Raw genomic sequence first — 26865 nt, forward strand, 5'->3', positions numbered from 1 at the left:
CGAGGAGGAGGAGCAGGACAGGTTTGCCTTGGTCCCTTGCGTCATCCATTTGGTTTTTGAGGTCGAGTAGGGCGGTTTCTGTCCCGTGTCTAGGCCTAAAGCCAGATTGTCTTAGTCCTAGGAGGTTGTGCTCTTCGAGGAAGTGCTGGACCTGCAGGTAGGCTGCCTTGTCTAGAATCTTGAGGAGGAATGGGACTGTGGTTATGGGGTGGTAGTTGTTAGGGGAGGTGGGGTCAAGTGTTGTTTTTTTTTTATGAGAGGTCGGACCCATGCTTCCTTGAGGCATGAGGGGACTTTCCCCGTGGTGAAGGAGGCATTGACGAAGGCTGTTAGGAAAGGGGCAAGGGTGTCTGCGCAGTCTTTGATGATGGAGGCGGGGCAGGGGTCTCCTTTGCAATTGGATGGTTTTATGTTTTTCATTATGTTAATCATGTCTTTCTCCTGGATGGTTTTGAATGAGAAGGTAGGTGGGGCCTCTGTGGCTGAGGAGAGGGGGGGTTGGTGGGGGGGTAGGGGGAGTAGGGAGCGCTAGTTAGGTATTCCGAATTTTGGTTTGGAGAGAGCTGATCTTGTTTTGCATGGCTGTTTGGATGTCATCGCACCATGCTTTATCTTTGGTGAAGTTTTGGGGGGTGGGTGTAGGGGTCTCAAGTTCCCTGAATATGGCAAACAATTCCTTGGAGTTTGATTTGGCCTCAGAGATTCTATCTTCAAAGGATTTGGCTTTGGCTTTGATGATGGCTTTCTTATAATCATTTGCGAGGGATTTGAAGTGGAGTTTGTCTTTATCATCATGGGATGATTGCCATTGGGCTAAAGCTGCTCGTTTGTCAGTGCGCAATTTGAGAAGGTCTTGGGTGAACCAAGCATTAGTGTGTCTGGTAGGTTTGGTTTTGCGCGGTTTAAGTGGGGGGATAGCATTGATTGCTGACGAGATAGCATAGTCGTACTTCTTGGCAAGAGTTTCTGGGTCGTTGGAGAAGGGAGGTCTAAAGGCAGGTCCCTGCAGGAAGGGTAAGAGTCTTTCTTTGGTTAGTTGGCGGCCACTTCTTGTGAGGGCTGATGGTAAGGGTTGGGGGAGGAAGGATGTGGTGTTGGTGGGGATGTTGAAGGTGATGGTGTGGTGGTCGGACCACGGGGTGGGGGTATTACCTGTGACTGTGAGGGGGCAGTTGTGATGGGCTATAGAGTCTAATGATCTGCCTAGGGCATGAGTGGGGTCTGTGATGGTATTGGCGAATCCTAGAGTGGCTAGGGCTGCGTCAAGTGATTTGGCAGCAGGGTCTTTGGTGTCATTTAGGCCTAGGTTGATGTCACCGAGGAGAATGGCTTTGGATGACTTTTTTAGGTTGTCAGCCAGGAGGTGGGTGAGGGAGGCCTGAAAGTCTCCCAAGGGGCCTGGTGGCCGATAGATGAGGTGTAGGGTGATGGTGCAGTGGTGTGAGATAGTGAGTTTCAATTGAAGGTAGTCGCTGTTATCGTTGATAGTTTTGTCTATTTTTCTGATGGTGATCGAGTCTTTGGCTGTGAGAGCGACACCGCCTCCTGTGGTCAGGCGATCTTGTCTTGTGATAGCATAGCCTTGTGGGAGAGCGAGGGATAGAGCGGGGCCTGAGGCTTTGTGTAGCCAGGTCTCAGTGACCATTAGAAGATCTAGATCTAGGGTGGTGATGAGGTCGTGGATGTCTAGGGCGTGAGCATTGATGGATCGGGCGTTGATGAGGGCACATTTGAGGTGGGGTTCAGGGGTGGCATTGGTGGTAGTGGATCGCATGGATGTGGTAGAAGAATTGCACATTGCGGTATTCACATTCAAAGTAGTGGGGGGCACATTTTCTGGGGTCCTAGTAGCTGGGTTTACAGTTTTACATCGAACTATTTTGATCGATGGATTAGATATAATCACTTCATAGGCAGAAGCCCTCTGTGATGTCAATGTGCCTTTTGGTTTCTCCAAGATGGCGATGTTAGGGAGAATTCTCTGTTTAGGCTGAATTTCCTAACCTAGTGAGTCCCCCAGCAGCTTTGCTGGATTTCTGGAGTTTGTTTTTTTCTCCTGCCAAGAGTGAGACTCTTTTTCCCCCACTCTTGGACATGATTTGTGGTGTTCCTTTGAATGTTAATGTGTTTTATGGGCTATGGGGTCTTTTACTCCATAGGGTCTCATGTGTTTTTACTATGTGTGTTACACAGCACCCTCCGTGCAGTAACACAGGTGTGTCATAGTGACCCCCCACCATAGACTCCATACCCTGGGACCGACTACTGTCTCCCAGGGAATGTAAAGTCACCATTGCCTTTACTAGTCCCAAATTACTAACAGAACCAGTACAAACCATCATATTGTGGGCGTACTGGTAGGGGCAATTCGATTGCCCCTGGGTCTGTTGTTCGAGGGGGCACTGTCCCGTCCCCCCTCGTTGAGTTTTGGCTGGTGGCAGTGGATACTACTTTTTATATTCAACCGCGAATATATCTCTATGGGATTTTCCCATTGTTTGAGGCTAATACTTTTTAACATAGCCTCTAACATACCGCCGGTTTATTTATTTAATATTAATTCACCGGTTGGTATTTTATGCCAAAACTCGGTTTTAAAATGGCGTTTGTGTTCGCCTCTGTAACTCCAAACCAAAGGTCGAGCCCTTTGTTCCACTTTTGGCGGGCTTCTGCACAGAAGCCCTCCAAAGTGGTGCCACTCTGTCTGGGTACCACAGGGGGTGTGGGAGGAGGTTTAGGCACCTTGGACCAGGTTGCCTTGCCAACTCAGGTCGCACTCTTGTGTGATTGGCCCAAGTGGTGAGCCACCCCGCTCACCACTTAGCATGTTTGATTGACAGCTAGGCTGAATGAATGGGGGTTTCTTGCATAAAAGCAGGGCTTTGGGGAATGGAACTTCAGAAGTCGCCACAGGACCTGAAAATCCGAAGAGGGAGAAGCTGAGCCGACCTGCTACGATGACGCCACCGGTGGAGCCCTGCTGAATCGACTCACCAGTTCCCAACGACAGAGGAGATCTCCCTGCTGGAGAGTCTTCTTCCCTTGACTGGTAGGCACAACCAGTTTGCTTTCTTCTTCACATCCCAGGACATCCAGTGGTCGAATTGCCCGTGCCAAGCACCCCGGCAGCTGGATAGCCACGTACCCCTGAACCGCGAATAAAAGGATCGCTCCTTTTAATTGAGAACCCCGCGGCTGGTTTCTTCCCTGGCAGTGCAACGGACTCCTGTTTTCCTCCACGACGAGATCCTCTCTTCCCCCGGACGAAGCACCGACTTGCACCCGCTGCCAGGAACAACTGCCCCCGCTGGAGCGTTCTCACCATTTTAAGGTACCGTGTCCGCCAGGCCTCCCTTTCTAAAGATTGCTACAAGGTAATAATAATCCCTTAACCTTCTGGACTGGGCTGGCCGCCTTGACCATCTAACTGGTCCCTTTCTTTGGTCCAACTCTTTTACGAACCTTTTGCAAGACTTTTTGTGCACTTTCAACCGTGTGACCTTGGACACATTTCGACCGGAGCCTCTTAAAGTGGGTCCGGCCTTTTGAACTTTGACTCTACGGTTTTAACCTGCCTTTGCCTCCTATACTGTTCTTCTAAAAGTGTTGGGATCTGTTTCTATCTTTGCTCTGCCTTTCTCTCCCTTTTTTACTGATTGAATAGAGGGTCATCTGCGTTAAGCGCTCACCGCTGTCTGAAAATAAGTGTTGCTTTAACTAAGAGTTGTCTATTAATCGTTGAAGGGAGTGTATATCTTTTAGTGACTGTGTTTCTGAACTGCTTAAAACCTAGTGCCAGTGTGTTTATTAAATTTTGCTTTTAAATAAATAATTATATCTCTTTTACACCAAGCTCTGGTCAGTGTTTGCTTGTTCTAATGTGTTCTTTTGACCTATTGTGAATACTCTGTATACTGCCTAACTCTTCTTGAGACAAGTCTGACTGCTCAGCCACAGCTACCAGGTAAATCTGGGTGGTACAGACTGCTACCAATTGGGTTTACTGCCAACCACCTGTAGTCTTAAATCTTTTGCAGTGGTCCCAGAGGGAACTGCACAGGATTCTGCCTAACAGGTGAATAATGAGTGCTCGACGTATAACATCATGGAGCATCCCATTACAATTGTTGTCGCCTTTTCAATGGCGAATGCTGCGGCAGCTAAGCTTTGTTCTCATGGGAACTGGCCTCTCATCACTGAGTCCAGATTTCCACTATAATATGCCAGGGGCTTGTACCCCAACAGGGTTTTCTGAGCGAGCACTGCCATCTGTGTGCGAGAACAGGTAGAATTCCTCTGGATAATTAGGAATCCCGAGAACTTGAGCCGTGCAAATCGCTCTCTTGAGTTCTGTGAACCCTTTGTCCATTGCCTCAGTCCATTCGATCTGTTCCTTTGTTGCTTGGGCCTTCTTTAGGGCCTGGAGTAAAGGCTTGGTATATGAGCTGTAGTCGAAGACCCATGCTCTAACGTAATTGCACAGGCCTAAGGAGCTCTGCATTTGCTTTATCGTGAGTGGCTTAGCCGTGTTCATGATGGCTTCAGACCTTTCTGGGGTCACCTTTTTCCCTTCATTCAAAATTAACTGGCCTATGTACAGCACCTCTTGTTGACTGTATTGTAGCTTTTCCTTGTCACCCTTATATCCTTTCTCAGCCAGTATAGTCAGTAACTGGATAGAATCGTGTCTGCATTGCTCTTCAGTGGTGCTGCAGATCAGAATGTCATCCACATACTGCAAAACAACACTGTCTACTGCAATATTGCTTAGGTCCATTTGCAGGACTCTGTTGAATATGGACGGGGACTCACAATACCCCTGTGGCAATCTCGTGCTCTTCAGACGCATTTGTCTGAATGTAAATGACGTCAGATCTTGCGAGTCACGGTGTAACGGGATTGAGAAAAAAGCATTTTTCAAATCAATCACTGTGAAGTATTTTGCCTCGATCGTTATGTTACACAAGATCGTAGATGGATTAGGGACTATAGGGAACCTGGCTTCAACAATATCGTTTAATGCTCTTAAATCTTGGATTAGACGCCAAGATCCTCCTTTTGATTTTTTGACAGGATAAATCACCATATTACAGGGCGATTCTGACGTCACAAGGATGCCCTGATCCATCATGGCGGAGATTGTCTTTGCGATCCCTTCCTCCGCTTCTCTGGATATGGGATATTGTTGCGTTCTTTGTAAAATTGCTCCTGGTTTTAGTTTAATTTTCACTTCCCCTGCCCCTTTCAGGAGGCCTACATCATAGGGCCTTGTAGTCCATACTGAAACAGGCACCTGTGCCATATCGTCATCAAAGTATGCTGGACGGATCAATGCTAACATCACTCTCTGTGGCACTTCTCTTTTGATCATTTTGACCCAGAATGTGATACTTACTTCCACCCTCGTCTCTTCTAAGTCAGGGTGTTCTTCGAACAGATCGTCATCAGTGATGTCAGTCACTCGATACCCTTCTTCAATGGTGATAATTGCACACCATTGTCTGCCTTCGACGTCGAACCCTTCGACCATTGCTACCTTCTCCCGTACTGCTGCAATATGTATCATTAAGGCAAATACTTGTCCCCCTTCTTCAAGCATGCGTATTCTTGGTCTGAATAGAAACTCGTCAGGGGTTCTCATGGTCCTATTTGCAAGACCCGGCAAGCCCGCCATAAGCACACGTATGCCACATGCAAAGACTTCTGGTTCTAACGGTGTAGCTCTCATGGCTATATGTCCGGAGTATGCTCTAATCATTTCACACACGTTTGAATAATGCTTTCCTGGAGTGGAGCATACTATGCCCATTCCGTGAATGATATAGTCATATTCAACTTTGTCATTAAGTCTCAACCCAAAATGTTTACTGGGGTCTGACGCGAATATAATAAAGGTACATTCATCTCACAATCTCCTACAGAGACTGGGAGATTATCCGTAAAGGGAACTCTGCTGTGAGCTCCTGTAAAACTCTGAGTATGTATGGCCTGTGTTATGGCTGTTAATGGGGAACCAGCCTATATAAATGGTGTCCCTCAATATGAGGGATGCGCCGACAATCACCTTCCCAAAATCACACGAGTATATGAACAAGGCGTCTCCTACCTGGTCTTCGGAGGGTATTCGGAGGAAGGGAGTGATTCACCTGACACCCTCTCTCGGCGCTGATCAATCGGCGCAGAGTGAAGACGCCAGGGAAACCCTCAAGGGGGAGAAAACCCTCGCTGGTGGAGTCCAACGGAGGAGAGGCTGGACGGGACAGGATACAGATGCGTATCTCCGTAGAGTAGGTTTGGCGTTTTATTCTTTTGTGTTGAATTCAACGTCTCCTTCCTTCAGCTGTCCAGGTTGGCTGAAAATGAGAGGGGAGAGATTATACCTGATAGAAAGGTAAGTGAGAAAGGAAAGTAGGTTCAAGCAAGTGGAACCTACCCTTGGAGTGAGACTGTACGGAGATGCGGAGAGATTGGATCCCACGTGCAGGACGAAGGTAAATATCTATGTGAAAACAGACACGTTGGTAAATGAATGCAGTTTCAAAGAGAGAAAGTATTGCGATGACGGAAGTCTACCTTCCTTCCCGTACCGTAATCCCGACTGGGTGTTGGAATTAGTATCTGAGGGCCAGGACTTGGTTTCCAACCGCAGTGGCAGTCGGGAGGTGTGGTCTGTGTGCATGCAAGATGTGGGTTGAGCTGTGCAGAGAAAACAAAGGAGAGGGTTAACAAGTGCTAGTGGACGGAGTATATTATGGAAGACTGATGAGGAATGCTGCCTACTTAAAGTGGAAAGGTCCCGGAGGTTTCCGTGTCGTGTTGAGCTACGAAAGGGCTGGCTCAGGAGTTCTGGGGGGTGGATGTGAGGGTTCCTAATGGAAGGGAGTAAAGAATAAAGGCAGTGAGATAAAGTCCTCTTGATATTCGGCGTCCGAGAAATCTAGAAGCGATACTCACGAAGCGTGACTTCTGTGTACAGTAGCAACGCGATGCTGTGATGGATCCGGGACCGGAAATACGTTCCTGTGATGAATGGGAGGAGCTTGGTCTGCGGTCTCCCGAAACACTGCACTGTCCACCGGTAAAACCCCGGCCATCTTGGATTGGGGAGATTGTATATTCTAGATACGCCGCCAACGGCGCCAGAATGACCATCTGCCAAGAACACTATGATTGTTCGTAACAGCCTGGCCGACAAGGAAAACTTGCCTTCTCGTATGCACAAGCGTTTTGCACCCGTGTCAACTAAGAAGGAATATTCTTTCCCCCCTATGACGACATTTACACTTGGTTCCCTGTTAGGGTCTGGTTTCACTGATAGGATAGAACACATCAGGGTTCCCAGCAAGCTGTCCTATTTCATGTATAAGTTCGGTCCACTGTATGCTTGTGTATTTTCTCCATTCCCAGGGTTGCCTCCCCTTCTGGAGTTTGTGCCCTGAGAGTTTTGCGGTGGTGCCTGTTGGGATTGCCCTTGTGGCAGGTTCCCCATGTTCGATGGTTGGTCCCCTTGTTGCGCACCTTGCTGCAAGCCTGGTGCTTGCTGCTGTACTGTGTGATTTTGTGCACCGCCCTGTTGTGGGAGTAGGCGGATTCACCGTGCCTACTCCCATTCCTTGTCCATTTTGCCACATGCCTTGGCTTCTGCACGCGCGTGCCACATGCCCTGGCATACCACACTGCCAACATACTGGCGGTGGTCGGGCTATCTGTCCATATGACATATCTGGATTGCCCATCTGCACGTTTTGAAAGCCTCTTTGATTATTCTGGAAACCTCCCTGATTACTCTGCCATCCTCTTCCTCCGATTCCCCTTCCCCTCGGGTAAAATCCTGCGTTACCCTGGTTATTCTGCGACGGCTAAGTCGCCTGTTGTGTGTTCGATTCAGCTGGGCTGGTCAGCATAGCTCCTTCGAGAGCATACTTTGAGAGTTTCTTTTGCACCAGCTTCGCTTCCTCACCCTTACGAGTTGCCTCCTTTTTTCAATTCTTTTCTTGCAATAATCTACAGTAATGTGCAATAGTCAACCGTATTTCGGCCCATGGTTTAGCTTCTACTCCTACCAATTTGTTGAGCTGTTTTTGCACCGGTTCTGGTAACCCTTGGAACAATATATGGTAGAATACAGGGATGGATTTTGTCCAAGATTTATGCGTTTTGAGCATCCACGCGTCCTGAAAATTCTGGATATAAATCAACAGATCTTCTGACTCTTTCATTTTTTGAGTCATTATAGCTCCCATATCAGAGGTGTCTGGGTACAGCACTCATAGCGCTTTCCACACTGCTGCTCTACAGGTATTAAATGTTGCTCCGTCATGGGTATTGTTAATTATGGTTACCCCAGGGTACCCTGCTCTTTTCCATACATCGTCTGCTCTCTCACCAAGTATAGCGATTAGTAGTCCCTTAATGTCCCCTATAGCTAACGTGACACCACCTGTCATTTTCTCTAACTCTATCCACTTCCCGGCTCCCGATGTCAGCATTGGAAACTTGTTTTTCAGGTTCTCTCGATCCATATGTGGCCATGGAATATATTGTGGTCTTATTCCCCCTTTTTCTAGCAGCGGGAATTGGAATGCGCAGTCTTCCTTCTCCTTCCCCATGGCTCTCCTGTCTATTGCTGGAGTAGCATTTCCGCATCGCCGTCTACCTGGCAACGTCCTCAATCTGTCTACATAGGCAGGTGCTGACAGCCCCCTCTGACCGTGGGGTGTTCCTTCATGCGGCCAGGCTGCGCGGCAGACTCTGATGCCCTAGATGCAGACTCACTGGTGTCTGACCATCGTACCCCTTTGTCCCTTGGGAGCCGTTTCTCGCGCCGTCTCCCTTCATCATGTGCCTCGTCCTCCGTCTCCCCACCGGAGTCGGACATTGATTGTTCCGAATTCACACAACTCCTTGCATCTTCATTGTTCTTACTAATTTCTAGCCTGTCCAGGTACAATCTCCCGCTCCCACTACTTCGGGTGACCTCCTCTGTATCATATAACTGAGTGCTCTCCAAGCGCTCGTCTTCCCTTTCCCTGTGGGATGTTGGCGCCAATCCCATTTCATCATATATTTTATTGATCGTTTCCCCGATGCTTCTGGTGTCGAAGTCATCTTCAATATTTGCCCCACTCGTGCCCAGTACTGAGTCGTACTCGGGAAATAATTCTTCGATAACTTCCCATTCTACAACAGGATTGTTTTTTTTTAACTTCCCACTCCAAATTTTCAAGATCGCGTGCCCTCTGTCTAGCTTACGTTCTATATCATCGTCAACTTCCTTGCGTCTCCTCGCGTCTTCTCTAGTCCTTTCTTCTTCCCTTTTTCTTTCATTCCTACGTTCATTTACCCTTCTAACTTCCTCATCCTTTCGCCTCTTTATCCTTTTTTCTCATACTCTTTGCTCTTCTTCCAAACTTTGCTGATTCTGTCTGTACTGGTCATAGGCTGCCTTCTGTTTGCGAACGAGCTGTTTTTCTTGCTCCTCGCGATATAGCTGTTCTCACCTCAGCCTATCTTTTCTTTTTATCCTTTCGTCCCTTATTTCCTTCTCCTTTTCTTTCTCCCTTCTTTGTGTCTCATCAGACTTCTCTCTCGGTCTCACATCATCACCTCCTTTCAATAATATCTGTCCTCTCATCCATTCGTCTTTTGCGAATGCTATCTCATCAGTTCTGTCTTCACTTCCTTTCCACTTCTTTCCTTCTCTCTCTTTATCGAGAGGTGCACCAATCTGTGCCTGGTCCTTCCTTTCACCATCGCGTCTCTCCTTGTCCCTCGGGAGGTAACATTAATTTCCTGATCCTTCCCCTTAATTTCATCACTACTAGTAGGTGACTCATATGCGGGGTTGCTATATCCCCTGGCTGCCTTAAGCTCTCTTAATGGGTAGAGTCCCTATGACTTATTTCCCTCGATCCCTGGCTCAGACAGGGCTGGTGGCACGGTAGGCCTTCTCACCCCCCTCCGTACATACGTTTAATATCCAGTCTGCGGGAAGCTCTTCCTCCTTTGGCTGTTTGAACATTTTCCAAAGTTCTAGAACAGCAAGGCGTTTTTCTCGTTTCTTGCCGGTATATGTGGCATGCAAATAAGTCATCATATGTTGTAAAACGGCTTTTGATAAGGACCCGTTCTGTGGCCACGGCATAAACATCTTGTGGGCGGTACCCTTAACCCAGTCAGCACTATATTTCTTAAGTTTGGGTGCATGTTTAGGCAATTGCTTACATAAGTGGGCGAGTGGTGTAATATCCTCCAAGCTTGAATTCTGTTTTCAACAATATTTTCATGCACATTCAATACTCCTAACAATATGAGCGAGCACCAAATACTGCAAGCTCCAATCCAATCTTTTCCCTCCAAAATTTAATATCATCAATTTATTCAAGAACATCAATCCATGTGCGATTCCCTCTAAGTTACAGAATCACGTAAAACCCAACTTTGTATCAACCAATCAATGATACACAATTCTTTGCATGTGACATATAACAGAACACGTACAATAGACACTTGACAGACCAGACAGACACCAGCTGGACACATATATATCTCTGCCTTCTAATCAATACCATGGAGTTTAAACTAACCCTTTTTGTGACGTCTGTAATCGTCACAGTAGCCTAATCGTCCCTAATTATATGCGCTCTGAGTTCACGTTTCTTCTGACCGCTATATTAAAGCGCAGGAACAAGGCGAATCCTCTTACTTTTTTTATCTCAGGTGTCCTTCCTGGTATCCTCAGTTTTCTCTCGGGTGCCCTCCCGGTAACCATTGTTTTTCTCTCGGGTATCTATCCTGGTAACCACTGTTTTTCTCTCGGGTATCTATCCTGGTAACCACTGTTTTTCTCTCGGGTATCTATCCCGGTAACCACTGTTTTTCTCTATTATACTCGAGTCATTATCCCCTTATATACAGTCTTCTCTACTTCTGATTATTTTATTTTCCACCACCCTCTGTTACCTTTTCCCTTACTTGTTCTAATGCCTACAAAACATTTGCCAAAATATTGAATCTTTTTCGTTCACTCACCACTCGCATGGTTCCTCTCTGGATCTTCGGGATCACCTGCCCCTCCGTTACCGCCTCTCAGCTCTTTTCGTCTGATTGGCTGCCCGTAGGAATGCAAAGGGTTATGCTCTGAAAGTCAGTTTCCTTCAGACCCTTCTGCAGATTTTATGGACTTACACTATCATTGTCCACGGTAAGCTTCTCAGTCTACTCAACCAAATGGCGAAGGACTTGTGATATTACCAAAAACCTAGAGTTACTTCGTGCTGTCGGTCAATAGGTGTCTTGTAAATAGTTCATCAATACTCGGTGGTCAAAACCATCCTCGTCGCTACCAAGTGTACTGGAGGGCGGAGCATCCTCTGATGGGCCCATAGGTCAGAGCTCACCCTCGGGTACCTGTAAGACCAGAAAGCTGCACCTTGAGGAGGATGGGGTGCAGGATTCTCTTACTCCGACACAATTCAATAAGGACAACTCAATGGTTTGGCAAAGGGAAGTCCGTTTAATGACAAGTACAAAAACCGGGGAAACACATGGAAATCAGCAGTGTTGCGATCGCCTGTCTCGCTTCAACTTCCAAATTCTTCATTCAGACAGCAATAGTTATACTCAAAATTTGTCATCATTGACATGCAACACTCATAAGTTTGACATGCAATTCTATTGGTTGGAAAAGGTAACTTAAGTATAGGTGCTATATCTGTATATGGTAACTCTTATCGGGTGGGCGTCTTCGCCCATCCCTCTACATCACTCGTGATAGACGTCACTACAACTACAACGTCTTATTGGTTATACTAGCTATAGGACCCAAGATTATTTGGTCCACTGTGATTGGGTGGGTTACACCCCTCGATATAAATCTCCACTTTAATTAGCAGCATGCAGACTGGACACCCAGATGCCTTGTGCCCCAAGATTCACCCTGCCTCCCTTCCTTCAATCAGTACTTTAGGGCTATGTGTCAATTAGTTGGCTGAGGATGGCCTCAAAACTGTAGCTTCTTATCAGGAAAAGTTATGGCATCCTCAGGTTCTGGGTGACATCAGACGTTGGTACCTCTTCGCACTTGGCTGGTCACGTGTCTGTCCACCATGAATCTGCTTCATTCTCCTTCTTTTTGTGTATTTGTTTCTTCCGTAGCCTCGCCACCTGCCTGGGGCCTCCTTATCTCGACCTTCACTGGCTGGCTGCTATGCTCTGAAGTTTCGATTCTCTGAAGCTGCCGCTCTCCTCCCTTCCTTAGGTTGACCTCGAATTCCCAGGCATTGAGCTGCTTCTTACTGAGTTTCGATTGTGCTCCTTCCTTTGGCTTTGGATGGAATATGAATTTGAGCCTTGTTAGCCCTTTGCTGCCTGGGCTTAATTCTGCTTTTACAAAATGGAGTCGTACTTGTATACTGTGCTTCATTGAGGTAGATATATAATTGGCGCATGCCGCTCAATTCTTCTACTAAGCATTCCAAGCAGTTCCGTTTTCTTAGCTTTGTGCATTCCAAGCCTATTTACAAGCGTTAGCTGGTTGAAGACTTTCATCTTGCTTCACCGCTACGTTTCCTTACATCTCTTTATGTATCAACATCGTTTCTTCTTACATGTCCATTACATCGTTATTCTTTGTATTTCGCCCTTGTGTGTCATCTTTCATTCGTCGTTTATGTTCATCTGTACGTCTGTCTGAGCTCTTATGTCGTCACCATTTGCCCTCCATTAAGACTCTTTGGGTCTCTTCGGGGACAGCTTGTAAGTAGTCTTCATTTCCTGCCAGCTGCTGGTACAGTTGTGTCAGTGGGTACCGAGCGGCCCATGGTTGTCTGGCTATAGGCACTTCGACAGGTATTGCATTTCTGATGGGCACTGGGCAGAGGCCTAGAATTGCTCTCTGTTGGTTCATTTGTTCCTCATACGTCACATATCTCGGCGAGTATGTCCCTGGTACCTCGAAATGGGGGGCTGGGGTCCAGGCCAGGTCTGGGACCTCCTCTACACTTCAGACTCTATTGCACTGCCGAAGGAGTCTGAAGAGAAGGATGCCCCTGTGATAATTTCTTCCTCCTCATATGAGGGGAAGGCCAGACTCACAAAGTGGACCCCCAAGGGTTTGACCTTATATCTGGGGTCCCTCTTCATGTGGTCACTTGCTCCACAAGCCACACAAGATCCACTGGGTTTTGGGACATAGGAAGGCTTACTGTAACCAGAGCTATGCTTGGGAGGATGATTCTCAGTATTCTGAACATTCTCATCTGACTTACCCTTGTTATGCTTTTTGTGGCCCTTATGGGAGGATGTTTTTTCATATCCCCCACTCTCCTTATCTTTGTGCCTTTTCCTCTCCTCCTGCTTACCAGGAGCAGGCTTGTCCTTATGAGACACTCTGTGTGACAACAAAGAGGATCAGAAAATCACCTTGGTCAAGCCTGATGCTCACAGTAAGTCAGTACTCAAATGTTCCTCATATTTGAGGTATTGTAATACATTTTTAGATTTAGTAACACAATTCTCTACAAAAGATACAGTGTGTTAACTCAGTGAGTATTTACTTACTGAACAGGGGAACCTTCTGGACAAACCAGACCAATCTGTGGTGGCTTGGCAGGCGGTCAAGATTAAGTCACAGGAGGGGTGAGAGTTATCGGAAGCCCACAATGAGCACACACAGTAAAATTCCACAGAATACCCTTAGACAGATGTATATCAAAAATACATTTATTATAGGCTTTTATAACTAAACACGATTAAAGCACAGTTATCAAGGAAACAATAACCACACAGGTTTATTCACTATGTAACATATATACAATAACGTGCTTAGCTTAATGCTGATGACAGGGGAGAAAATAACCACAACCTGCAACAGAAAGGTGACAGTTCAACACAGATATCAAATTAGGCAGTTATTCGTAGTCAATCCCTAACTTATGTAGACCAGCCCTAAGAAGTGAGGAGCCTTGCGCTCAAAGTACAGTAGTGCGTTAACAATGTGCGGTTGTGCGTAAAGCGAAAATCTGGTTCTCTTCAGGGGGCTGTAGCTGCTCAGGAAAAGGATTGAGGCGATGAAGAATAAAGTCCTGTTCCTAGAGTAGGGTCCACCCTTGTGGATAGAGTGACTTTCGGAGTTTGAGAATAGCTGGTTAGTGCAGGCTAGCCCAGCCAAGGTGAGTATCTTTTAAGGTATTCTCTTGTGCAAAAAGGGATGGATGTGCCAGGGGGCCACCGGTAAGTGATGAAAGTACTCACTGACCCTCAACAAAGTCCCGACCAAACTTTGGCAGTCTTGTCCACTTCGCTCGTAGGTTTCAACCCTGCAGTTTAAGGACACTACGACTCTCAGCGGCTAGGGGACGGGTCGCTCGTCTGTGGCGGGACAGTAGCCTTTACTCAGCTCTCGAAGAAAGGAGAAAGATAGTTCTGGTGCAGCACATCTCAGGACATGGTGGGGCAGGTCTGCAGGCACTTACATCAACAGTCACCACAGTGGGGCAACACAGGGACCGCAAATGCTCACGGCATGGTGCACTCTCATATATTGTGACCCAGGGGAGCTAGGACAATGTGTTTTGGCGGGAGAGGGCCCAGGGCCACAAGTGAGCACTTCTTAAAGTCTAAAGTCTCATCTCAGGATGGCAGCGTTCCTGTGTGATGCCCTGGGTTTTAGCTGGACAGTTCACTGGATGACCCAGAAACACTTCCGAAAGGGGCTCTTTGCGAGGGTAAGTAGGAGGTGCCGAGAGTGGTAATTCCACTACTCCAAATGGGCAAAGCGCCCTTGCAGGCTTTCTGGGTATGATACAAAAGCCGGGGGCCGACGGGACAACAGCGGGTTCAGGGTGCCAAACCCTCCTAGCAAGTCACTGGCGGTTCCTCGAGTCTGCTCTTTCGTTAAGGATACTTGGCTCCTTCTGAAGTTCGGTGTGAACTTCAGTTGATCAACCTGGCATGGATGCAGAGCCCCTTCCCTTATTCAAGATTTGGTTGGCGCTGAAATCTCAGATAGCCAATGCAAGATCTGCTGTCTTGCATGCATGCCAGATGTGGGCCAATCGTGACCCATGATAGTTCCAGTCATTCAGGATTACCAGACATACTGGCACCAGTAGTGTGGATTGGGACCAGACAGTCCCAACCCTCTTCCGGGGCACTAGCACACGTGACATGCAGGAGCCAGAGAAAGATGCGTTTTTTGTGGGAGGCTGCATGCCCAAATAAGGAATACCCAGGTCTCCCGACCTGGGGGAAGGCAAAGGGACAAAATGGCCAAAGGACAGAACAAAAGACTTTGTGGTACAGGCATTTTCGGCACTGGCCACTGTGAGAAACCTGACGGTGTCTCCCTGACTAATCCCCGGGCGTCTGTCCTCCAGGTGACCAGGACACATCCATCGCTATTGGATCCAGTTCCTGGGGGTGGACTACTGAGGGAGGATCCCTTGGATGGGGGGTCCTCAGGGAGTGGAAGTGGGACACTGACGGGTGAGACGCGGTATTCCCCTTCTTGCAGTGCCTACCATGGAGGACATTTAGAAACATTGCCCCCACCCCTTTTCCACATGAACACTTTTGCATACCGCGAAAGACAATGGACTAACACCAGAGCCGTTTACCTGACATGTCCCAATACAAAGGTCAGGCAGAGTCAGGCAATTGACCAGAATCACACACACCCGACGGCCCTTTCCCTTTCCCACAGGGATAAAATGTGGAGTACGAGAGCACAAGATGAGCAAGGCAGACTGCACAACGAGAGAGCTAAGAAAGACGGCGCAAAACTGAGAGGGTGACAAGGAGAGAAGCAACCTTGCCCTTTCTAAGCCAGGCCTGTGAAACCTCAGCAGAAGGAATTGTAAGACTGCAAATAATAGTCCAAGTGTGTTGCATCAGATGTCAATGGTGCACGGAGCCTGCCTACGCTGATAAGCAGGGCAGAGGGAGACACCTGCTACCATGGTACCGGCCTTGACTCCTGATACGAAGAAAGCTGAGCGGTTCATCACAGCCGGTGAGTCGAGGGGAGAACCGATAAAGAAACCGAACTGTGATGAATGAAAGTTTCAACGTGGCACATTGAGGAAAGGTCAAAGAACTATAAAGTGTTTAGTGAAAACCAGCTGCAGGGGGGGTCTGGCACCACATGGGTGCTCACTCAAGAGACTTTGGTCGATCACATGTTTAAAGAAAACTACTGATACCAGAAGGCCATAGGAGAGCCGCCAGGAAAGGTCAAAGTGGTTATACAGGGGTTTAGCAAAATCCCCATACAGTTGAAAGCCTTTGACCAAAAAACCATTGAGAAACACAAAGGAAGTAAATTCCACAGCAAGAGAAAGGAATTGTGAAATGTCAGGAGTGAACCCGAGTGAGGGATGCCAATAAAGAGGGGAAAAGTCTAAAGTCCCAAGAAACAGTGTGTTGATAAAAGTGAACCCGGCAGAGGGATGTCCACGGAGAACTGTTTAAAAGGACATTAGGCAGACTTCCAAGATGGTCGCCGGGGTGTAAGCAGCACGTCCCCCGAGCTCCCACAACAAAAGGCGGGCAATGGCGAAAAGTACAGCAGACAAGCCCTCCCCAGGTACCACAGCTCTGGCCAACCAGCATAAGGCCCGGGCAAAGGCAAGGGAAGCGGCACCAGAGCCTGCAAGCCGTCCGAGGACCCACGCACGGGAAGAACATCAGCGGGCGCCACAGACTTGATCGGGGCCTCATCGCCCCCCAGAAGCTCATATACAGTCAGGGACACCGCTGCAGATGGCGGTCCGCCCAGCCTCGCCAGTGACCAGAGGCGCTCGGTGGGGAGACACAGCGGACGCTCTGAAGCAGGTCCCAAGAGACAATCCTCCTAGGGGGGCGCAATCAGTGTAGCCCGGATCGTCATCGCGAGCCTGAGCCCAAGGGGGGCGGGGCACCCCCCCGACGCACCACTGCCAACCCGTAGACCCCCGGACTTAACCAAGTTGGAGCCACATCTAGCTAAAAACCCGTGGCCAGCAGGCTGATCGAGGGCCATCCGTCCCCAGACCTTCCAGCCACCCCCTAACAATCCAGGCTCTCTGGTCGTCTGGGATGAGCGGAGCCCACCAGCACATGTCTCGAAGATCTGCCTCCATTCAACAAGGGCCCCGCCGCCATAAAATCACTGCAGCTCCTTCCCAGCAACGCTGTCGTGCGGCCGAGAGGCCGCGACGCAGCAGGAGAACCAGCAGGAGACCGGCCCGCGGGTCGGCGTCCGAGGACGGGTGAAACTGAAGTGAGGAGACCACAGGGAGCCGAGAGAACCCCCAGCACCCAGCTGCTTCTGCCCGGAGCCACCGTACATCCAGGACCCTACACCTAGGAGCCCCAGGACACTGGAACCCAGCGGCCCTCTTCCACCCTAGACTACGGCCCGCAGGCAACAAAGAAGAGGTGAGGCCCACTGCCACTCACGCCTGCAGGAGTGGGCGAGCAACTCAACGGCGGGGAGCAGTATCCCCTACACACGCAACTACCAGACCTCCAAGTAAGTGGGGATGGGGGGCGGCCATCGGCTGGGGGGACATCAGCCTGCCCCATCTCCCGGCCTCCACACCCGGAACCAGGGTCGAGAGCCTCACTCACAGGCCCTAACCCGGACCTCATCAGCACCTGGGCCCATTTATCAGAGACCTCTCTGCCCCCCCCCCAGCGGATGTGGGGCACCCCCCCCAACTAAAGAGGGCCACCACCACACAACCCACTATGCGGCCACTGCTCCTCACATCTCCCTCTCTGACCATACGCCAATGACCCTAGAGCTAGGTAGGAACAGGGGCCCTCTGGGGCTCTGGAAGTGGAGATGCCTGGGGCACATCTTCAAAGACACAACCTTAGCAGGGGAGGTCTCGGAAGAAATAGGCAGATACGTAGATACCAACAAGGTGGGGGACACTAGCTGGCAAAACTGGTGGGATGCGCTTAAAGTGACTCTTAGAGGCAAGATTATAGCGATCAAGGCTAGGCGCATGCAAGAGCTGAGACTCGAAGAAGCCAGTCTGGAGGCCAAACTAAAAGAGCTGATGCCCAAAATGGGCCTGAAACAGACCCCCACCATCAAAAGGGAATTTAGGGCGATCAGGGGACTAGACAAATTGCAGACCAGAGCAGCAGAGCACAACCTGCTTCGCCTTAAACAGAGGTTGTATGTCAAAGCCAATGAATCAGACCGTCTACAGGCTAGAATGCTCAAGAAAGAAGAGAGGGACAGAACTATACTGAAAATAAAGCAGCAGGGGGGCCAGAGAAGCACCAAAACCGAGGACATACAACAAGAATTACTTAAATTCTACACCATTTTATACAGCACCGAATACCCAACCCTAGAAAACCAGGAATACCACCTGGGGGAAGCTCAGCTAAACCAACTAACCAGGGAAGAGAGGGATAGGCTAGAAGGGGAAATCACAAGTGATGAAGTAAGGGCAGCCATTAACTCACTCCCACTCAACAAATCCCCGTGCCCCGACGGATATGGTGCAGAGTTTTATAAGCTCCTTATAAGCTCCACAAAGAAGACCTAATCCCTCATCTTACCATTCTATATAACTACATAGAGGCATCCAAAACACTACCGAAAACTATGGAAGAGGCAAAAGTTATACTAATTCACAAAAAGGGAAAATCTGCGACCGAGTGCGGATCATACCGCCCCATCGCATTAATAAATGTAGACACCAAAATCCACACTAAAATACTGGCTAACAGACTAGAATTTATCCTCCCAAAATTAGTCCAGGCCGACCAATCAGGCTTCGTGAGGGGCAGGCAAACGAGCGACAATATCAGATGAATAGCCCAACTAATCAAAAAAGCCCAAAAGAAGGCAATCCCGGCTCTCCTACTAACCATAGACGCTGAAAAGGCCTTTCACAGAGTAGAATGGGGATTCCTCTATGCAACTATGAGGAAGATGGGATTCGGGCCAAGTTTTTTTACGAACAGTTGAGGCCAACTATCAGCGCCCACTCCTGAGACTGGCTATAAACGGCCACATCTCGGAACCGATCCTGGTAGAAAGGGGGATGAAACAGGGATGCCCATTGTCGCCTATTCTCTACGCCCTGCACCTAGAACCCTTTTTGGCGGCAATCAGGGCGAATGATGAGATAGCTGGGATGCCATTCGGGGGGTAACCACACAAAATAGCAGCCTTTGCTGACGACATGATCCTTTCTTTCCTTAACCTAGCCAGAGACCTCTCTGAGAGTGGCCCAGAAAGAGCTTTACTGATTGGGGGGGGGGGGGGGGTGGCGGGCCTAAAGGTTAGCATAACCAAATCAGAAATCCTCAACCTCACGTTAACCCAGCAGGAGATGCAAACCCTTAAACACAACTTCCAATTTAGATGGGCAGAAACTTCCAAGTACCTGGAGTAACGCTCACTAGCACAGTGGACGGGCTGTGCTAAGCAAACCTACCCCATCTGCTAGAGAAGCTGAAAACAAAACGAATAAACTGAGGACCACTGGCCATATCCTGGCTAGGTCGCATCAGCGGTTTGAAAATGGCGGTCCTGCCACGGCTCCTTTACCACTTCACTTCCCTCCCAATCCATGTGCCGCCTCGATTCTTCAAAACCCTCCATAAGGTAACGGATAGCTTCCTCTGGAACTATAAACCACCAAGAGGGGTGGGGAGGGTGATGAGAACTCCAGTGGGGAGCGGGGGAATGGGAGTGCCGGACTTCAAAGCATACTACATCGCTGCCCAAATAAGGGTTATCAGAGACTGGCAAAGGGACGACAGGGGTAAGATATGGACAGGGCCGTGGTGGGAACCAAGTTGGAAGAAGCGCTGTGGAAACCCAAGGCAGACAGACCACCACCAATGTACGCAAGCCACATCACTGGGACGGTGGGCAGGACCTGGGACCTAGCGGTGACCAAAGCCCGAACCATGCCATTCCCCTCCCCCTACACGCCTCTTTTTAGGAACCTCCAGTTCACCCCAGGCCTCGTCACAACCTCATTTCAGGACTGGCAACGGGGAGGCTGCCACAGAGTGAAGGACATGTTTTTGGGATCCCAGATCAAAACCAATGCCAGTGCAAAGCAGACTTCGAACTTGGGGAAAATCAACGATTTGCGTATGTTCAGCTGAGACACGGGCTGTCCCATCCCGAAATGAGAGCCGCGGCAACCCGGGAGCTCACACCCTTTTAGAAATACCTTAACATGAATACAGGGGACAAGAAAGTGGTTGCAAGCATTTTGTAGACTCATTAAAGAAGGGGAGCCAAGACCAACCATGTCATACAAGGCAAAGTGGGACACTGACACAGGTGCCACAATAGACTCAACGGCATGGGCAAAACTTTGGAACCAAATAACCAAACTCACAAGATCAATCCAAATCCAGGAAATATGGATGAAACTTCTAACACAATGGCACCTCAGCCCGGCTAGGCTCTACAAGATTTACCCAAGGGTCTCAGAAATGCTGGAGGAAATATGGCCAGACAGACACATGGAGCCACATATGGTGGTCATGCCTGAAAATAGCTCAATACTGGGAGATGATCCATTCAGCCTTCCAACAAGTCCTGGGACTAAAAATCGAGGTGCACTGGGACCTGGCCATGATAGGGTTGAATGGGGCACTAGAAGAAATCAATAATTAATCCCATCAGAAGCTTTACATCATTATGAGGATGGCGGCGGCCATGGTCCTTGCGCGCAAATGGAAATCGGCGCACCCTCCCGTATACCACGAATGGATCGCAAAAATATGGTCTCTCCTAGCAATGGAATGGCTAACCCATTCTCTACAAGGAGACCACTTAAGGTTTAACACGGAATGGTCAGCCCTACTGAACTACCATAAGTAGGGCGCTTGCCGAACATGGTGTCTGAATGCCATGACCCTTCTGGGGATAATCCCCGACCAGGAAGACAAAGATGTACAGTGAGAGACAGCGCCTGAACCCGCAGTACAAAACAGAAAGCTTGCACGCAGAGGGCACAAACCCACTTAACTGCCACAAAACCTTTAGTAACTGCTCCGGACTGGGGGGGTGGGGGGGCGAGAGGGAGGGAAGGAAGGGATTCCTTATTTGTTTTTCAGTTGTCTTACATATATATTTTTTTTTTTGTGATGTTCACTTATAAAATGTCAATAAAAATGTTTTTGGAAAAAAAAGGCATTGGGCCTCATTCCAAGTCTGGCAGTAGCCGTGCCGGTAAAACTGGCAGGCTGCCGCCAGACTTGCAAGATTTTCCGGCGCCTGACTTGCTGGATTTACCGGGGCATTACAGCCCCGGCGGTCCGGGAAGTCAGGCACCAGAAAAGGTAAATCTGCAGGAATTCCACAGATTCCATGTAAGTCTGTGAGCGGGTGCCGTCCCACACTGCCAGGTCAGGCTTGGCGGGCAGGGTGGCACCCGCTCAGAGACTCAGAGTTTGCCAGTCCGGTAACAACACCGTTGTTACCGGACCGGCACACTCGTAATGAGGCCCATTAATATTTGTAAATGCCAAGGAAAAAAATATCTTTGCAAAAGCCAGAGTGAACCTGATGAAGGGAGGCCAATATTCAAGAAGGATCTGAGCCTGGCACAGGGAAATCCCAGGGGTAGAAAACCATAACCCCATCGACACATTAAGGCAAGAATAAGAGATCTTTAGAATACAAGCCAGAATGAACCCGACGGGAGGGAGGCTGATATTCGAGAGCGGTTTGCGCCCGGAAGAGGGGGACCTAAGGGTGAAGCCATCACCCAATGTACATTTGGAAAATAACTTATTTTGTTTGTTTATTTGTTTGCATCTGGCCCTTGAAGGCAAGTGACTTTTTGGAGAAAAGAGACTTGACCATTGACGGTCCTGATAGCTGAGAACGGAACTGTCGCCTCGTGCTGGCGGAGCTCGGGAGTGTGCTGTGCTCAGAAGTCCCACCTTGTACCGTGCTCAAAACGTGGGGAAGGGAGACCCTTGCTATACATCCTGACTTATCATTTGTGAACACTTCTTTCTTTCCTGTGAATCTTATCCCACACTCTTTTTGTATTTAGCGTAAGGACTGGCAATAGTTTCATTTTTAGTACAGGCCTTTTTTATTTGACAAGATGCCACCAGGACTGCCTTATTTTTCATTCAATGGTTGTAGCTTGCTCCAATCTTAGCTTTAGGTTTAGATTTGGCGGTTTTCCAACCTGTATATTCAGTTCAACACCCTTGAACTGTGATCACTTGTGTCTTTCTTTACTGTTGCCACCATGAGTTCCTTAGAGCACAGTCTTGGGCCGAACGCGGTATGGGCCATAAAAATGAAGTAAAAATACTTTAAATGCAAACTGCTGCCACCAGTTCTAGCCTCACTTGTACAAACACCAAAAAAATCCTTAGAGGGTGGTTAGGGCCATAAAACAAAAGGACCCCTATGCGCTGTACTGTAAGGTACTTGGCACATAGATATAAAGTTACCAAGAAATGGCAACATAGTCGAAGACTAAGGGAAGCATAGTTTACCAGTACTGACAGCCTGAAGGACGTGTCAGTTTCCCCATAACAAATGAGCGAAAGCCCAGTGGAGTGCAGCTGAAGGCTGTGCTCCACTGGAAAAAGTCAGGTTAGGTAAGCCGAACAAAAGCAAAAGGTTTGGGGGGTTCACAAATGGAGGGAAAATTGCACTTAAGGGAAATCTTTCCTAAGACAGAGTGCCTGGCATATCAAACAACTACCAAGGTTCATTTCTCATCAGGATTTTCACATTCACAAGTTCTCAGGCTTACTGTTCACCACGGGTCTCCCTCAGCCGGGCTTGGACCCCCTTAAACACAATGTTCACAACTGGGCTCCCTCGATTGTGCTCAGACCACAGGTCTCCCTTGATTGGGCTCGGACCTTATAATCTCACTTTCTTTGCTTTCTTTTTTGTTAAGAAAATTCGAAGACTTTCGACTGTGCTATGGATTTTTCTTAAACCATTGCACGACCACTTCGATTCACTTCATCCATAAGTTTCACTTTATTGCTTTTGTTTTTGTCACTTCTTAGCTGGGTACATCATGCAGAGACCTTTGATTGAGCACACCCACAGTGCCGGATCACTCTGTTACTTTGTCTCATACCTTCTCTGATACATATTTAAGGTCAAACATTCATCAGCAATTGAGCTTTACTCACGTGTTTCATCATATGCGTTAATATTCTTTGCTTTTGTGCACTTCATACAATGTTGCCGCTTGCAACTTTGACTTCAACACAGACCGGTCTTGGATCAGTGTACCCAACTCACTGGCTGTGCTGATTTCTCTGGCACTGCTTTGATCCTGGAGCCAAAGACAGTACCAAAGCGGCTACCACTTCTCCCCGAGTTGTCTAGTCATGCAGGAGAGCCCCGAGTATCTCTGACACACCATGCAGGATTCTTCAGTCTGGTTTACTGGCCTTACACCTTTTAATATGAAGGTTTCTGGAAAGTAATGGTTTCTCGCCGGAAGGTTCAAGGGTATCTCCCTCCTTGCTCTCCCTTCTCGGTTTGCCGCCTTTCTTCCCTCGTTCAGCTGCTGTCTAAAAACGCTGTTCCTTCGTGTGGTTTGTCTCGCTCAGGGTGTGCTTTTGTGCTCTGCACTTTGTCCGTGCAGGGAAGCTTAATGAAAGTCAGGTGTAAGTTGTTAACAGTATTTGCCTGACTTTGCCTGATCATAGTAGTGGGACATGTCAGTTACAATGCTCGGGTATGAGACTGTTTTCTCCCAGAGCGGGCTGTCTGTGTGAAAGTGTTTGTGTAGGGAAGGGGGTGAGGCGGTTACAGTTCCCAAGTATCCTTCCTGGTAGGATGGAGTAAAGGTGTTATAGGGGGGGATACCATGTCTCGCCATCAGGTGCCCCACTCCCATTCCCCGAAGTCCCCTCACCCAGCTGATCCTCCCGCACTGGTCCACCCCCAGAAACTGGATCCAAAAACGATGACCGTGTCCTTGCCACCCGGATGACAGATCCTCTGGGACTAGTCAGTGAGACACTTTCTGGTTTCTCACAGTGTCCAGTGAAAAACAACTCAGCGTCCTGCCAGTAGACGCCCCAGAAAGACCGCTGTATTCTGTGTAAGAGACCACTTGCCTTGCCACTTCCCACACTGCGCTCCACACGGTGAATGGTGTTTTAAGGCAACTGCTTAGTGTCCAGGGAAAAAGAGGTTCGCCTCCTGCCAATAGAGGCCATAAAAAGATTGCTGTATTCCGCGCAAGAAATTACTTGCCTCACCAGTTCCTGCATCGTGCTCTGTGTGGTGAATGGCGTTTTAATGCAACTGCTGAGTGTCCAGGGAGAAAGAGCTCCGCCTCCTACCAATAGAGGCCATAAAAAGACCACTGTATTCCGTGCAAAAAACCATTTGCCTCGCCACTTCCCTATGTATCACATTAAGATAGAATTGTGAAGATTAGCCATGCGTCACATTTACATAGAACTCTGAAGATTAGCCATGCAACACATTTACATAGATTTGTGAAGATTAGCCATGCGTTACATTTAGATAGATTTGTGAAGTATAGCCATGCGTCACATCTAGATAGAATTGTGAAGATCAGCCAAGGTGGTCTCTGATCAAGGCATGCTACCTAGATCTGCCTGGGAATTGATGCCATGAACTCCTTCACCCGGGGCGCAGTATCAAGTAATTTATTTATTTATTTATTTATTGCATTTGTTATACGCCCAAACCCACGGGTATCACGGCGTAGGTTACGAGAATACAGTGGCACTGTCTGGTTACATAGGATGAAAGAAGTGTAAGATAGAAACATAGGAAAAACATCAGCTGGTTCAAAAACAGTGACGTTGTAAGGGTCACAGTAATACATAAAATTGCAGAAAAAACAGTGATGCTCCTGTACCCTAGAGGTTTTTTGTGTGGTAGCTGATGTTAGAACATGTTGAAAAGCCAGGTTTTCATCAGTTTCTTGAATCGTGCGTGGGAGGGTTCATTACTAATGTTCTTTGGGATCGAGTTCCAGATTCTTGACGCTGCAACAGGAAAGCTAGCTCCCCCCGCTCTGGAAGGCTTGAATCGGGGGGTGAGTAGCTGTGTGCAAGCGCTGGATCTTAGTGACCTGGTAGGGATTTTGTGGGTAAGACAGTGATTGAGATAGGTAGGTGCTTCTTGTGCGATGTATTTATGCGTGATGGGCAGTGCTCTATGAAGTATTGCTGCTTGAATAGGTAGCCAGTGCACCTCTCTCCTGTTCTGCGAGATGTGATCTATTTTTTGTATCCAAGAGCTACTCTTAGGGCTTTGTTTTGCAGTAGTTGTCATTTAACTAGGTTCTTCTTTGTGGTCCCTAATAGAAGTGCATTGCAATAGTCCACCTTTGAGAGTAAAAGGGCCCTTGTTAGAGTAATGCAGCTCTGGGGGTGAGAAGTTCTCTACTAAGGGCAATAGGTTTGGCCATATAGGAAGTAGAGAATGCGAGCGAGTTGATATGTTTGTTCATAGTAAGGTTTGAGTCCAAATACACTCCTAGTGTTTTGACCCGTTTGGATATTCGAATAGGAGTACCATCTATGATGATAGAAGTGTATTCAGGTTGCAGCCTTTTTAATCGAGCTGGAGATCCTATTATGAGGATAAAAGGGGTATATCTATCACCTGCGTCAGGTAATTTCCTACTCCAAAAACCCAAAGGTACTCGTTTTCTGTCCTGCTTTTGCCATAGACTCCAATTCACGTAGGAATCTTGAGTAGAGACATTCAATTCAACTTCACCTTCCCTTAATGGCCACAAATCAAGCACTTTTTGAATAATAATTTTAGCCAATTGAAATGACCTGTCTTGTTCCTCATCCCATAAAAACTCATATTTTGTATGGGTAACTTTGTAAAGGGGCTCCAAAATGTGTCCCAAATGTGGGATGTGCTGCATCCAAAATCCAAATAAGCCAATAAACTGTTGTGCCTGTTTTTTAGTCTTTGGAGTAGGAAATTCAAGAATGTTCTGTTTAGCTTTAGGCACCATTTCACGATGTCCGTTATGACATTGTATTCCGAGAAAAAGGATGGTCTCAGCTGGACCTTGCGTCTTAGCTTCATTTATTTCCCACCCTTCTCTGTGCAAACCTTTCATAATAAGGTTCAAATGCATGCGCACATTTTGCTCATCTTTGCCTTGAATCACTATGTCATCAATGTAGTGCACAATTTGCACATTAGGTTTACATGAGATTTTATCCAAATGCTCAGCCATGAGCCAGTGACAAATAGTCGGACTATGCATGTGGCCCATAGGCAAACAATTAAACGTGTATTGTCTCCCATTCCAAGAAAATGCAAATGTTATGCTCACCTGGTCTCTGCGGGGACGTTGAGGCAAGTTGGAGCCCTCCCTGCACTCATGGGCGTAGGACATGGAGGGGGCACAGGGGGGACAAATCCCTCCCACAATTTTAAGTGGGGGGGATGTAATGTCATTTATCCCCCCCAGAATATGTGTTTGGTGTGTCGTGCAGGGATCTGTTTTTGAAGTGGGGCAAGGGCCTGCTTACTATGTAAGCTGCCCTCTCCCCCTCTGGCCCCCAAAGCATGGGGGCAATACCCTGGGGCCAGATGGATGATCATCTGCACAAAGGGAAGGGGGGGCAAACAAAAAAAAGATTTTATTTTAAAACTTAGTTTTGGGTGAAGTGGGTGCGGGTGGGATCACTAGCCACCAGGGATTTTTGCAAGGGGGGTGGCCCTCTCCCCCCACCTTAAGTGGATGAGGGCACCTTAAGTAGCCCTCCCTGGGGGCATATTTCTGCCCCTAGGATGGGATACATGAGATGCCCTCCATCCATTTGGGGTGGGGGGAGAGCTCAATGCAAATATTGTCAGAGCCTCCCCTCCCAAGCCTGGCACAG

Source organism: Ambystoma mexicanum, chromosome 12 (assembly GCF_040938575.1).
Source record: "Ambystoma mexicanum isolate Mex_15411 chromosome 12, UKY_AmexF1_1, whole genome shotgun sequence".
In the NCBI taxonomy this organism is placed as follows: domain Eukaryota; kingdom Metazoa; phylum Chordata; class Amphibia; order Caudata; family Ambystomatidae; genus Ambystoma; species Ambystoma mexicanum.